Source organism: Ursus arctos, unplaced genomic scaffold, assembly GCF_023065955.2.
Source record: "Ursus arctos isolate Adak ecotype North America unplaced genomic scaffold, UrsArc2.0 scaffold_7, whole genome shotgun sequence".
NCBI lineage: Eukaryota > Metazoa > Chordata > Mammalia > Carnivora > Ursidae > Ursus > Ursus arctos.
Genome location: NW_026623089.1, coordinates 71,217,290 through 71,231,782, shown reverse-complemented (window position 1 = coordinate 71,231,782; position 14,493 = coordinate 71,217,290).

The following is a 14,493-nucleotide window of genomic DNA, read 5'->3' as shown; positions in this document are numbered from 1 at the left end:
CAATGCAAATCTGCAAAAACATGCTCCCGATGGCTCCCTCTATGGATTAGACAACTTTGTCCCAGAATCAAAGCCTGGGGTAGTTGCCCTATGATAGCTCTTGTCCCCCATTCCCCTGAGGCTACCTACTCTGTATAATCTGGACAGTTATTTTTGGTACTGGGCAAGAAAATCTCAAAGTGCCAATGAAATCCAGTTTAGTTAGCTTATGGGTACATAGTAACAAGTGATGAAGATGATTGTGAAAGAAGAATAGCAAACACAACCCTAATACTTAATGGACCTGACACTGTTTTAAGTAGTTTACATGCAATAACTTAATCCTTGCAAAAACCACAGAAGGTAGGTGCTATTATTAGCCAATTTAACAAATGAGGAAACTGAGACAAAGTGGCTGGGTGGAAGACTGGATTGACTGTGGAAAAATCAAAAGAAACAAACACAAAGGATCTTTTGGGAGTGATGGAAATGTTCCGCAGGATAATTGTGATGGTGGTTACATGATTGTATCCGTTTGATAAAATCTGCCAAATTGCATACTTAAGGTTGGTGAATTGTATTGTATGTAATACGTCAATAAAGTTAATTTAAGAGAAGAAAAAATGAGGAAAGCTTCCAAAAAGAGGTAGCAAAGAGAGAGGAGCAAGGCATTACTAGCTAGGTGAACTAGGCAAAGTACATAACAGCTCTGTGCCTCTATTTCCAAACATATAAAGTAAGAATAATAATACCTAGCCCTCTGGGGCACCTGGGTGGCGCAGTCGTTAAGCGGCTGCCTTCGGCTCAGGGCGTGATCCCGGAGTTATGGGATCGAGCCCCACATCCGGCTCCTCTGCTATGAGCCTGCTTCTTCCTCTCCCACTCCCCCTGCTTGTGTTCCCTCTCTCGCTGGCTGTCTCTATCTCTCTCAAATAAATAAATAAAATCTTTAAAAATAATAATAATAATACCTAGTCCTCAATAAATGTCAGGTTTCTTCTTCCTTTCTTTTGTCCCTGTTCTATACCCTCAGACTGAGCTAGCTATAAATCAAGACTATCATTTATGGGTGAGATAGGGGGTTCTTGCTACAGCCCCTCTCCCCAAGGTTGTCAGATGGAAACAACTGTATCTATAAAGGAGAGTTTTCTCCTCTGTAGATAAGAAGACTCTTATACATTATTGAAGAAGCCCAAATTGACAAAATATTTTCAGAGTGGAATTTTATAGCACGTAACAAAGTTTAAACCCACACGCTTTTTCCTTAACTCACTTTATAACCTATGTTACAGAAGTGCTAGCAAAAAATTGCACACATATCTACGTAGAAGGACACACATGTAAGCTTTGTAAGAGGAAAAATCAAAAACAATCTCGGGCTTGGTTCAGTGAGTTGTGAGACCTCTACTCCCTGGAATACAAGGAGCTGACAGGCAACATAAACGAGATACCTATATACTAACATAGGGAGACCTACCCAACATATTGCTAAGAGAAAAAAAATCTATGTATAAAGCAATATGCATGAAATGATACCATTAAATAAAGAGCGAGGCAGAGCTTGCTAGTTGTTTTTCAGTATCCCTGCTTTATTTCATTTAGTGATAGAATTCTGGTCTGTCATTCCTGTCCATTTTAAGTGGGCAGCTAAAGACTACATTAGCTTGGGTGGGTATGAAGATCCCAGGGGGCAATGTAGCTTAATCCTGCATTTACATGGACAGCCCAAACCTCCTTTTTAGCCAGGTTTGGCAGAAGGTCTAAATTCTGGCCAATGGGATGTGAGCAGAAGTGATACATACAACTAAATGGTCACATCCTTCAAAAGGAAGTTAGTTGTCGTTCACTTCCTCTGTTCCCTTCCTGCAGCTGGACCCCAGAGATAACGCTTCAATGCAGACAAGGACCCCTTCTAGGAGATGAAACGTCACAGAACAGAGGCTACCTGCCCAGTCCTCCAACTGCTTCTAGAAAGAGGAAGAAACTTCTATACTGCTTGAGCCACTGTAGTTTGGGGTTTCTATTACAGCAGCTAATCCTATATCCTAAGTAACACAGTATGTGCTTATAGTCTTATCACTACTGATAATCGTAACTACCACATCTAGTGCTTATTATGTGCCAAGCACTGTTCCAGGCACTTCACATGTCATAACTTATTGAATCCTCACAACAACCCTATAAGGTGAGTTCCATAATTGTCCCTATGTTACAGATGAGAAAACTACGACACAAGGAGGTCAAGGAACTTGCCTAAAGTCTTCCAATAAAAGTGGCAGAGTTGGGACACACACTCCAGAGGCTACGTTCCTTATATAAATCCCAAATTACCTCTGGATATGGAATATACACAGGGGGAAGGAGAAAGTTTCCTTTTTACATTATACATTTCTGAATATTTGAATTGTCTGTAACAGTGAAGCATTATTCTTGTAATTTATAAAAGAAAGGGTTTTTCCTAAATCTAGATATTTTGGTGAAAAGTAACCACAATGGAGAGTGGTAGCATTAATTTAAAATACAACTTAAAAAAAGAAGAAAAAATTCACTCTTCAGGTCTAATTGCTAAGGCTCAGAGAGAGCAGAAAGCTGCTCTGTGGTGTGGTGAGCCCTAATATTACGAGACAGTGGCAAAGGATGGATTTGATGCAAAGACAGCCCAACAAGTCTGAAAATGCTCTGCAGATGGACCAAACCAGCCAGCTGATGCTGCTGTCCAAACAACCAGTTGGACACATTTCTCATTTTTCATCATTTGTTTTGCCATAATATATCTTCAATGTAAACCTAGAAAGGAAAAAAAGACACTCTCAATCAACCACTCCTCCCTTGAGAGGGTCTCAGGCGTATAGTCTCTCTTTACATTTGTAAATATTTAGCCCTCTAGTTCCTGGAAGAAGATGAGTCTTGACTTTTGCAAACCTTCCCGTGCTGCATAACAACCCTGTGGGGTGTGTGTCCTGAGCCAAAATGTCGCACCATATTTGAACTGAAATGAGTGGCTTGCAGATTGTTTTAGTTTCAGCTCCTGTAACTGGAATGAAGGATATGAGGTCCATGCAATTACTGGGTTTGCAAGACTAAAAGGACTCAGGAGTTTCTGTCCATTTTTTACTTATCCACAGAGCTTCTAGGCTGAAAGGAAATGTGTGTGCATTACATAGAACCCCATGTAAGCCCCAATGTCAGCAGGTTTTAAGTGAAGAGTGCATTTTGCACCTTAGTTACACCACTTACAGAAAATATTTTCTTTTTAGGTTTTTGTATTAGGTTTTAAAAAATCTACCCATAGGGGCGCCTGGGTGGCACAGGCGTTAAGCGTCTGCCTTCAGCTCAGGGCATGATCCCGGCGTTCTGGGATCGAGCCCCACGTCAGGCTCTTCCGCTGGGAGCCTGCTTCTTCCTCTCCCCCTCCCCCTGCTTGTGTTCCTTCTCTCGCTGGCTGTCTCTCTTTGTCAAATAAATAAATAAAATCTTTAAAAAAAAAAATAAAAATAAAAAATCTACCCATAATACATTATGTCCCATTTTTTAAAGATAATATATCAGTAACAGTTTCATAACCACTATTTTACTCATTTGCTTTTTTTTTCTTTAACAATATGACAATCAGCTGTGTTTTTTTCTTAGTATTATCTGTGGAATAATGTCATCTGAACAAATGAAGACTCCATTTTGTGGGCAACAATTAAAAATTATACTTGTTTTAAACATGTATCTATAGCTATCATTTCCCTCTCAGGACCTTTCTGAACGCTGGGAATAATGACTTGGTTTCCCATATAGTATTTGATGCTAATATCCCAGGTTTTGTTATCCAGTTGGCTCATGTCTGGGTGATTCTCATTAAGGAGACTTTGCTTTGAACAGGATAGCTTTTGCTCAAAATCAGTTCAGCTTGGTAAGAATCTCATGAGCACCTACTATGTGCTTTCTCCTGTGGCAGGACCTAGACGTAAACCAGGAATATGGAGTCTAGTAAGGGAGAGGGACTCTCTTTATCAACACAATGACAAAGATATAAAAGTGATACTATTCCAGGGCATGAGCGATAAAATCTTTTTTCCCATATTTTAATTAGTTTATTCATATCATTTAAAATAGATGTTAATGGTTTTCAAACCACACTATTAAATTAAGATTTCTCTCATTACTTTTCAAAGAGTGATGTAACGTTTTAGAATGCCAACATTTATGGTACTCTCGATGTTACATTATTTGTTACTATTTACATTTATTATCAAAGTTTTATGGGTTTTTGTTTTATTTTTACAGAGAAGGTAAACTTGTATTTTATTTTGTCCTAAGAGGGAAAAAGAAATCACCTTAACATTGCCTTTCCTGTTGTTGCAGTCACAGTCCCACCAGCAGGCCAGAAAAGCCATCCCATTCCCGCAGTAGGCACTTGTGAGTGGGGAAAAGGGGCCAATCTTGTGGCTGTAGCATCAAACAGCCTCTCTGATGTGGCAGGGCTGGATGGTATCACTGTTAAGCCTCAACACCACAGGCTGTAGTGCTGTAGTGCTTTTTTTTCTTTTCCTTTGCTTGGTTTTAGCTGAGTCTTGTCCAGCACTCCCATTCCCTGGGGATCCTGATGTGGTTTTTCCTGAGTGCTGTGATCCAGATGATGGAGCTGTTTGTGTAGGAGGAGATGTGTTCTCAGGAGACTCTAGGTAGGACTTCATACAAGACCCCTCAGCAGAGTTGTGATGCTGCATGAAGGTTACAGAATGGCATCGCAAAGGGGTCTCCTGCCTTGGTTACGAGGTCCTACCTCAAAAGGAGAGCCAGATCCACTACTATGCCACTGTTTCATTTGCAAAATATACCCCCAAATAATGTGCAATGAAGTATGCAGTTTTGTATAATTCTTTCTCGAAGTATGTGGGCATACCATTACTTCCAGGTTGTGAAATACAATAGGTTCCAAACATGCATATTTTAGGTAAAGAAATGATACCTGAAAACTAGTCATATAGTAGAAAAGCACTTTGTTCTAACAGCTTAAAATAATGTTTGTGAAAGTCTTTCCATAGACCTGCCAGACTTTCTAATTAATGTTGTATGTTCTGTAAAAAAAAAAAAAAAAAAAAAAAAAGGCAGTAATACATAGCCATTTTTCCAAATGCTTTTTAATCACAGCGCTGTAAAAGACATATTCTGATGATTCTAGACAGCAGAAATAGTCACTTTTAGAATTAGAAAGCAGAAGGCCTTTGGAGTCAGACCTGAGTTGGGTCCAGGCTCTACCACTTAATGCCTGACTTGGGACATAGGTTCCCACCCCTGGCGGCACCTCCGGGTGGAGGACCAAAGATGGGAGGGGAGGAGCAGATAGCCTTGTATCGTCTTCAACGAGTACCTCAGTTGATTTAAGGGTGTCAGGCTATTTTCTTCCTCATTTGTATAAAACACGCTAATGTCTACTGCACAGGGTTGTACCGCTAAAGACAAAAGTTCAATGAGTGCTACTTGGTACTGTCAGTGGATTTAGACTAGTACTCCCCCGTCAAGCCGGAAAGTTAAACACCAGTACGTCCTACTAGCAGTTTATGGCCTGCCCCACCTCACCACAGTCGTCCTCCTGGGGAAAGGGCGGTTTGGGGACAGCTGGTAAAATTGGGGACATTTGTGTTGCCTGGCTTCTAGCGGGTGGAGGCCGTATTTGTTGCTAACCGTTCTACACCGCGCGGGGCAGCCCTTCATAGAACCATACCCGATGGCAACAGCACGGACGGTAAGCGGCCCTGGGTTTCTGAGCGGAAGCGGGTCCAAAGGGCCCTAGCTTTCCAGGGTCTGGCAGGCACCCAGCCATCTGTCTACCTCCCCAAGTGGCATTTAGGACTATACCTTACTGACGTGATGTGGCCTCTTGTTCTCACAGCTGGGTAGGGACCCTCATGCGCAGGTACGAACAGAAGGACACGACCTGCAGAGAGCGTGCGGCTGCGGCGGCGGCGCGGGGCCTGCCGGGAGCGGGCGGCGCGGGGCCTGCCGGGAGTGGCGGCCGCGGCTATCCACCTGCTCCATCAAGTCTGTCGTCTAAAAGGAAGAAGGGCAAAGAAAACCCGACAGAGGAAGTAACTGAGCAGGATTTGAGAGATGAGCAGGAGATCACACAAGGCTGGGACGATAAGGGGTGGGGCTCAGGTGCAAAATGGCTGGAGCAGCCCGTGTGAAGTGTCGCATGAGAGGCGGGAAGGGCCTCGTGGGCCATCTCGGCGCTCGCGCTTGCGACGGTACTCACAAGCACAGTTCTGGGGCCAGCTCTATGCGTGACAAACCTTTCGTTAGTCTGTGTTAATGTTACCAGTGGGAGAGTCTGTGTCATGTAGATGCAGGTCTCTGTTCTTGGATTCCCCACGAAAGGTTTAGGTGAGATCCACTCTCAAATAAATATAACCAGAAGGAAGGTAGCAAGCACAAAGCGGTTTATTGACAGTACACTCGCAAGGTGGGAGAGCGGGCAGGCCCAGAGACGGCAGCTGCACCGGGGTTATGTTTGCATGGATTATGGATCATAGGTAGGGCGGTCTCCTACCGAGGTTTCCAAACCTCTAAGGGACTCCTACCAGATGGCAAAGGAAGTTTTTGGTCCTACGAGGTTCTTGCCAGAACTGACATGGCCATTTTTCCCATAGGGGGTGGAAACCACAGTGTAAATATATGCTAATGAAGCGATAGGTCACCCAAGGGCAGAGGGTGAAGAGGAGGATGCATGTTCTGCACCTTTGGCTCTTGGTCTTTTAGGTTTGGGGTCTTGGAGGCCACAAAGCCATGATATTGAGGGGTCTTGGAAGCCACAAAGTCAGGACGTTGTGCCTCCAGAGTCCTAATGTGTAACCTCTTTATAACCATCCTTGCCTCCAGCTCATGTCTAACTGCCTATTCAGCAGTAAGATTGTCTAAAAGTATATGCATTATAATTGCATGCTATATGCATACAGCACAATCTATAATTATACATATAAATATGAAGTGAATTTTGTATAAAGCATATTTCTATAAAGCAAAATTTTCATAGTTAATTGTGTTCAATTAAAAAGACTCTTTTTTATTCTGAAACTGTCATTCTATATTTTCATATTAAAATGTCCCATCATTAAGCAATAGTAACAATTAAAAGTTGGCAATTCAGCATTGGCCCCCTCGATTTTTGCTTAAAATCTCATAGGTCTAGGGATTCCACAGTTCTCGGAGTCACTAAAAGAGAAAAGACGCAATCAGATTGTCCTTTCTGAAAGCTCACACTGGCAATAGTATGGAGGATGGGATGTAGCAGGCCCACTGGAGAGAACTGAGGATGAAGACAAGAGTTAATGAGGCTCAACTCCCAAAGTCCATTTCTATTTCTATTTCGGCATAGAACATACCCTCTTAAGCCTGAATTCTGACAACCCAAGTCACAGCTGGTCTGGATATGCCTGAGGATGTCCTAGAACAGAGCCACCTGCATTCCCTTCCTCTTGATACACATAATTGGGGGGTGGAGGGGAGGTCCTTCCTTTCCCAGGAAGTGGTTTATTTTCCCTCCTCCAGTAGAGATCCTGAAAACAACCACACCGAACATCCAACCCTTTCCGATGTGGTCTTTCAAAGCCAAAACCTTTCAACTCTAACAGGAAATCCTTTATTTTTTCCTTCATTTCAAATCTGAGAGGTTACCTGAATGTTCTAGTGGAGTTTTCAGTTCTCCCTTAGAACCAAGGCCCTAAGCTGCTTATCAGCCTGTATTCCTACCTCTGGTCAGGAACAGTGACAGATCTGGATCAAGCCATGGCTGAGAATCAGGTGGAATGACTCTGGACAAGGGCTGATATCAGATCCTTTCTGGTTTAATTGGGAGGAGCAGAATGGAATCAGGCTCAGCACATGAGACAGAGTTCAGGTGGTACCAGGTACCAGGTACAAGGTGGTACCCCTGAACATTCCTTGGCAACAGCTGCTTCTCTCCTCACATCCCAAACACCACAGAAGTACACGCACATACGTGCACACATATAACACATGAGTATACACACTGACCCCACCTACTACTCCCCTCTCTCACTCTGTCTCTAGCCCCGCTGGCCACTTCACATACCAGGCATATTCTGACCTCAGGACGTTTGCACTGACTGTTCCCTCTACCTGTAATACTCTTCCTCAGCACAGCCTCATGGATCATTCCTTGACTTTCTTTTAGTTTTTGCTCAGTTGACACTTTTTTCATTGAAGCTTTCCCTCGCCATCTTATTTAACATTCCTGCTTCCCTCCCTCTACCACATTCCCAATGTCCCCACTTTTCTACATTTTCCCCATAACACTAAGCCTTTCTTACATATTATATAATTATATGTATTTTCTGTCTCCCTCAACCATAATGTAAGTTCCATGACAGAAGGAATGATCATCTATTCCATTCAATGCTATATCCCCAATGCCTAAAACCAGGAGTCAGCAAACAACAGCCCAGGGCCAAGTTCACCTCAACCCTAGCATTCATATTACCAATAAGCTAAGACTGGTTTTTACATTTTAAAATGTGAAAAAAAAATACAAAAATCATTACTAGCTTTTTGGTGAGAAAAGCTGCTTCAAGAGTTGAGGACATTACTGGGCGCCCGGCCGGCTCAGCTGGTAGAGCATGAGACTCTTGATCTCGGGGTTGTGGGTTTGAGCCCCACGTTGGGGATAGAGATTAGTTAAAAACAAAAATCTTAAAAAAAAAAAAAAAGAGTTGAGAACGTTAGTTCTTGGCCTGCAAAGCCTAAAATATTTACTATCTGGCCCTTTACAGAAAGATTCTACCACACCTGCCTAAAACAATGTCCAGCACATAGTAGATGCTGAAGGAACAAACGAATGAATGAGTGAACGACTACCATTTTACTTTCAGCTGGAAGAGTAGGAACTTTGTGGCTGTGTTTAGGAGGAATTTGATTGTCAGGGCTGTGTGGATTGAAGGGGAAGTACACGGGTTTTCTCTGGTTTATTAGAGGATATAGAAGGAAAGAGAAGGAATACGTAAGACAAAGTGAAAGGAAAAATAAAATAGGGAATAAATAATAACACCTATTATTTATTGGCAAGAGAGCAAGGAAAAGTGAGAAGAGAGTATGAAACCAAGGCATCATGGATGTGTGACATGTACATCACTATTCCTCGTGGAAGCTGGGATGAACAATTCCAGCAAAGAAAAGTACCTACTCCATTTGCTCTAAAAACATTCAGTGACCAACTAATGTGTGCAAGGCCCTACATCAAGCTCTAGAGGAGAATTTAGAAATGATCATATAAATGCCAGTTGACCAGAGTCTTACAGAATTATGTAGTGGGTCTCAGCTCTAGCCAGCATCAGAATCTCCTGGAGGGCTTGTTAAAACACTGATATGGGGCCCACTCCTAGGGTATCTGATTCAGTAAGTCTGGGGTAGGCATGAGAATGTGCATTCTAACAAGTTCCTAAATACTGCTGATGCTGCTGGTCCCACATTTTCAGAATCACTGGGCTAGTGTCCCCTCATTAGAGAGGACTTCCTCAATGTCCCGTCCAACTAGCATGCCTTCTTCTTACCCACAGCTCCCTCTCTCTGTCTTCTCACCCTGCTCCATTATTCTTCCCAGCTCTGGTCACCACTGGACACTGTGGGTTTTTGTTTGTTTATTATCTGTCTTCCCACCTATGGAAAGCATCATGAGAGGAGGGACTTTGTTTTGTCTCCTACTGTTTCCTCAGATCTGTGCCTACACATAGTAGCTACTCAGCAAATATTTATGCAATGAGGAGTCCACAAAAACATAGAGAACTAAGTATAATACAAAACAGCAATCTTACTCTAAAAGATAGGGAGGCCAAAGTAGGAATTCATATTCATCACAGAGTTGGGGGTTCAGGAAAGACTCATGGGATTCAGAGCACTTGATCTAGACCTAGAATGAGCAAGATGTCAACAACAGCTGAGAGAGGGCTGGACAAGCAGACCAAGCGGTTGTTATGATCAAACAGATGCAGAATGGGATATAACAAGTAAATGAGTCAAATAAGAGTTCTGTAACTGGCAGGGCCTCCAACTGCAGTTTGTGTTGGCTATACCCTCCAAGGGCTACACAAACTTGGATAGTTTCAAAGGAATCCATTTCCAGATCCTCAAGCTCTATTGCATTCCTTCTTTAAAATGGTCCACTAAGGGGGAACTGGGTGGCTCAGTCAGTTAAGCATCCAGCTCTTGGTTTCAGCTCAGGTCTTGATGTCTTGGGTCATAATCTCATAGGTCACATGGGTTGTGAGATTGAGTCCCATGTCAGGCTTCACACTCAGTGGGGAGTCTGATGAATGATTTTCTCCCTCTACCCTTCTCCCCACTCACTATCTCTCCAAAATAAATAAATACTTCTTAAAAAAATAAAAAACAAAATGATCCACCTATTTCTTGTGAGTCTTAAGCTATTTCAAGATAAAAGTCATTTTAAAAATGGGAAAAAGAATAGAACTGTCACATTTTTTAAAATAGAGGATGCAAAAGTCATTTATAATAGAATCATCCTAATACATGTGTCATCAGCATGTTGCTGATTTCCTTCCAGTCTTTTTTGCCTGGGTATATGTTCATACATAGCCATAAACATGATGCACAGAGTTAAAAAGAAAGATATGGCTGAGAATACTCAGAAATTTGAGGTGTCACACTGTGGTTTGGTTTACTAGGGCTACCATAACAAAGTACCATGCAGCTTAAGCAACAGACATTTATTTCTCCCAGTGCTGGAGGCTGGATGCCCACGATCAAGGCGTCATCGGGGATTAGTTCCCCCCCCTAAAGCCTCTCTCTTTGGCTTAAAGAAGGCTGCTGTCCTGATGCCTTTCAACACGGTCTTTTTTTCTGTGTGTGTGCACTCCTGGTATTTCCTGTGTGTCCAAATTTCCTCTTCTTAGAGTGACCTATCCTAATGGCCACATTTTAAATTACTTCTTTAAAGGTCGTATGTCCAAATATAGTCACATCTGGTGTACTAGGGCTTAGGACTTCAACATATGACGTCTGGGGGAGATAAAATTCAGCCCATACACACTGCTTTTCCTTTTCTAGCAATCTTTTCAAAATTACCGTCCTCTCACTTTACAAAAGAAAGGAATTCTCTAGGGGTCCCTGGGTGGCTCAGCCGTTGGGCGTCTGCCTTCGGCCCAGGGCATGATCCCAGGGTCCTGGGATCGAGCCTGGCATCGGGCTCCCTGCTCCACTGGGAGCCTGCTTCTTCCTCTCCCACACCCCCTGCTTGTGCTCCCTCTCTCGCTGGCTGTCTCTCTCTCTCTCTCAGTCAAATAAATAATATCTTGAAAAAGAAAGAAAGAAAGAAAGAAAGAAAGAAAGAAAGAAAGAAAGAAAGAAAGACAGAGAGGAAGGAAGGAAGGAAGGAAGGAAGGAAGAAAGAAAGGCATTCTCTTCACCCATACCGAATCCTGTTTTGATGCATTGACTTGCAGTGTGAACACCTTCTGGGCTTCAAGTAAAGGAATGTCTCAGAACACTAGCGTGTTGTTGAGAAAGCAGCTTTCACTATAGATAATAAATCCATTTGCCCATCAGATGATTTCCAATTCTTTGGTAGAGGACCCACTTAAGTTGTCACCTGACATCTATCTTTCATTCCCTTCCCATCACTAAAAATTATCCCTTTGCCCTCCACATACCCTTAAGGCTGACTTGTCTTTATGAATCATTTTTTCTTTCGTATTAATCTGATTCAATCTGTAGTCAGACATTGAAAAGAGGGTTCACAGGTATGATTTGATGAGCTTTACAATTAAAATTACAACACATTTTAAAGTTGAGAATGAGAATAATATAGATGGGAGCAGAGGATCTAAGACCTTCAGTGAATTGCTTTCCACTCCACTGCCTCCAACAGATTGGGGAAAACTAATCAGCAGTGACCTTTTCAAATGACTTCCGTTTATACTAGCATTGTTTAGTGTAAAAATTACCAAATCTAGAATTATTCACTCTATCTAGACTAGACATTTCAATTAATATACATACCACACCCATAATATTCCTTCTGGGTATAGGTCAAAAAGTCCATGCTACCCAAAGTGTGGTTTACAGACCAGAGCTAGTCTGTGGATGGTTACCAGACTTAGCCAGGCAAGTACAGAACTTGAGAGTATCTGTAATTAGAAAGGTTTGTAGCAATTTGATAGAGTGATTTTACGTCTGTTCAATCTAATAATTAAATAATGTAAGATTTAGCACTTTGAATTTTTTTATTTTAATTGTATCTTTCATTGTAATTAAATTTTATAAAAATATCAGTCCAGGACAAATTGGGTGAAATCCTTCACCATGGGCAGATTGAGGATGCCTCTAGGTGGGCACCTGCATTAGTACATTAGTGACCGTGTAGGTGTAGATTCCTCTCTCGCATACCCTCACTCCAGACCGGATCCTATACAAGAGCTCCTGTCAGAGCAAAGTCCAGATCCAACCTGCAAGCATTGGAAAAGCTGAGTATCAGGATGTACCCTGCTGGGGAAGCTTGCGCCATCAGCTATGAGGGGTTGAGGTATCTCAGTAGAGGGGACTCTGTTATTGGTCCCCTGTGTTGAGCTTGGCCCTTCACTATGATGCTTCTCTCACATAAGAGAAGTCTGGAAGTCACCAGTGCAAGCAGTGGGGCAACTCCATGAAATCCTTGGGGCCCTTGCAGATTGCTACAGCACTCTCCTTGGGTGTGCTTCATGGTTTCAGTCAACTGCTGAGCTCTGGTTAACACATCTGCGTCCCAGGCAGCAGATAAAGGAGGGAAGGGGAAATTCCCAGGAGTCTTTCACTAGGTAAATATGGAGAATACTTTTAAGAACCTGTTGGTTTTCATGTTTATTGGCATGCGTGATTTCTAGGCCAGCGCTTTTCCCACTGGGCCAATCAGCCATTAGTAGAACACATTTCTTTCCAGGATTATAATGAAGAGGGATTGAAATGCCCTTCCTTGATCTGCTTCCATTGTATGGGTTCAAATTTTCTTTATTCTTATACCTTTTCGTGTGTGTATAGGAATGAATAGTTTGTAGTCAGAATTAAATGGTCTGTAGTCATACCAGATTAAAGGGCTAGTGTCCAAAATCTATAAAGAACTTATCAAACTCAACACCCAAAGAACAAATAATCCAATCAAGAAATGGGCGAAAGACATGGACAGACATTTTTCCAAAGAAGACATCCAAATGGCCAACAGACACAGGAAAAAGTTCTCAACATCACTTGGCATCAGGGAAATACAAATCCAAACCACAATGAGATACCACCTCACACCAGTCAGAATGGCTAAAATTAACAAGTTAGGAAACAATAAATGTTGGGGGGTATGGTGAGAGAAAGGATCCCTCTTATACTGTTGGTAGGGATGCAAGCTGGTGCAGCCACTCTGGAAAACAGTATGGAGGTTCCTCAAAAAGTTGAAAATAGACCTAGCAAATGCACTACTGGGTATTACTCCAAAGATACAAATGTAGTGATCCGAAGGGGCACCTGCACCCCAATGTTTATAGAGGCAATGTCCACAGTAGCCAAATTATGGAAAGAGCCCAGATGTCCATCGACAGATGAATGGTTAAAGAAGATGTGGGATATATATATACACAATGGAATACTACTCAGCCATCAAAAAAAATGAAATCTTGCCATTTGCAACAACATGGGTGGAACTAGAGGATATTACGCTAAGTGAAATAAGTCAGTCAGAGAAAGATGATTATCATATGATCTCACTCATATGTGGAATTTAAGAAACAAGGCAGAGGATCATAGTAGAAGAGAGGAAAAAATGAAAGAAGACAAAACCAGTGAGGGAGACAAACCATAAGAGACTCTCGATCTTAGGAAACAAACTGAGGGTGGCTGGAGGGGAGGGGGGGTCGGGGAATGAGGTAACTGAGTGACGGACATTGGGGAGAGCACATGATGTAATGAGCACTGGGTATTAAATAAGACTGGTGAATCACAGACCTGTACCCCTGAAACAAATGATACATTATATGTTAATTAATGAAATTTAAATTTAAAAAAGAGAAAAATACAATGCGTAAATATACAAACAAACAAACAAAAGGTCTGTAGATAGGAAATTCCATTTTGATGGGAATTATCCCGAATGGAACCAGGTGAGCAAACATGATCACATGGACCGTTGGCAAATCTTAAATTTCGATCAGTGATTCTCCATCTAGGCAGTTTACCAGATTATCTTTTAAGTTGCCAGCAGCACTTGCTTCTCCATCCCCTTCCCAGATCCTGTCACATCCCCAGGCTTATCAGAATCTTTAGAAGATGACTTTTTTTTTTTTAAGATTTTTTTTTATTTATTTGACAGAGATAGCCAGAGAGAGAGGAAATACAGCAGGGGGAGTGGGAGAGGAAGAAGCAGGCTCCCAGCGGATGAGCCCGATGTGGGACTCGATCCCAGAACGCCCTGAGCAGAAGGCAGACACCTAACGACTGCACTACCCAGGCGCCCCTGTAGAAGGTGATTATGAC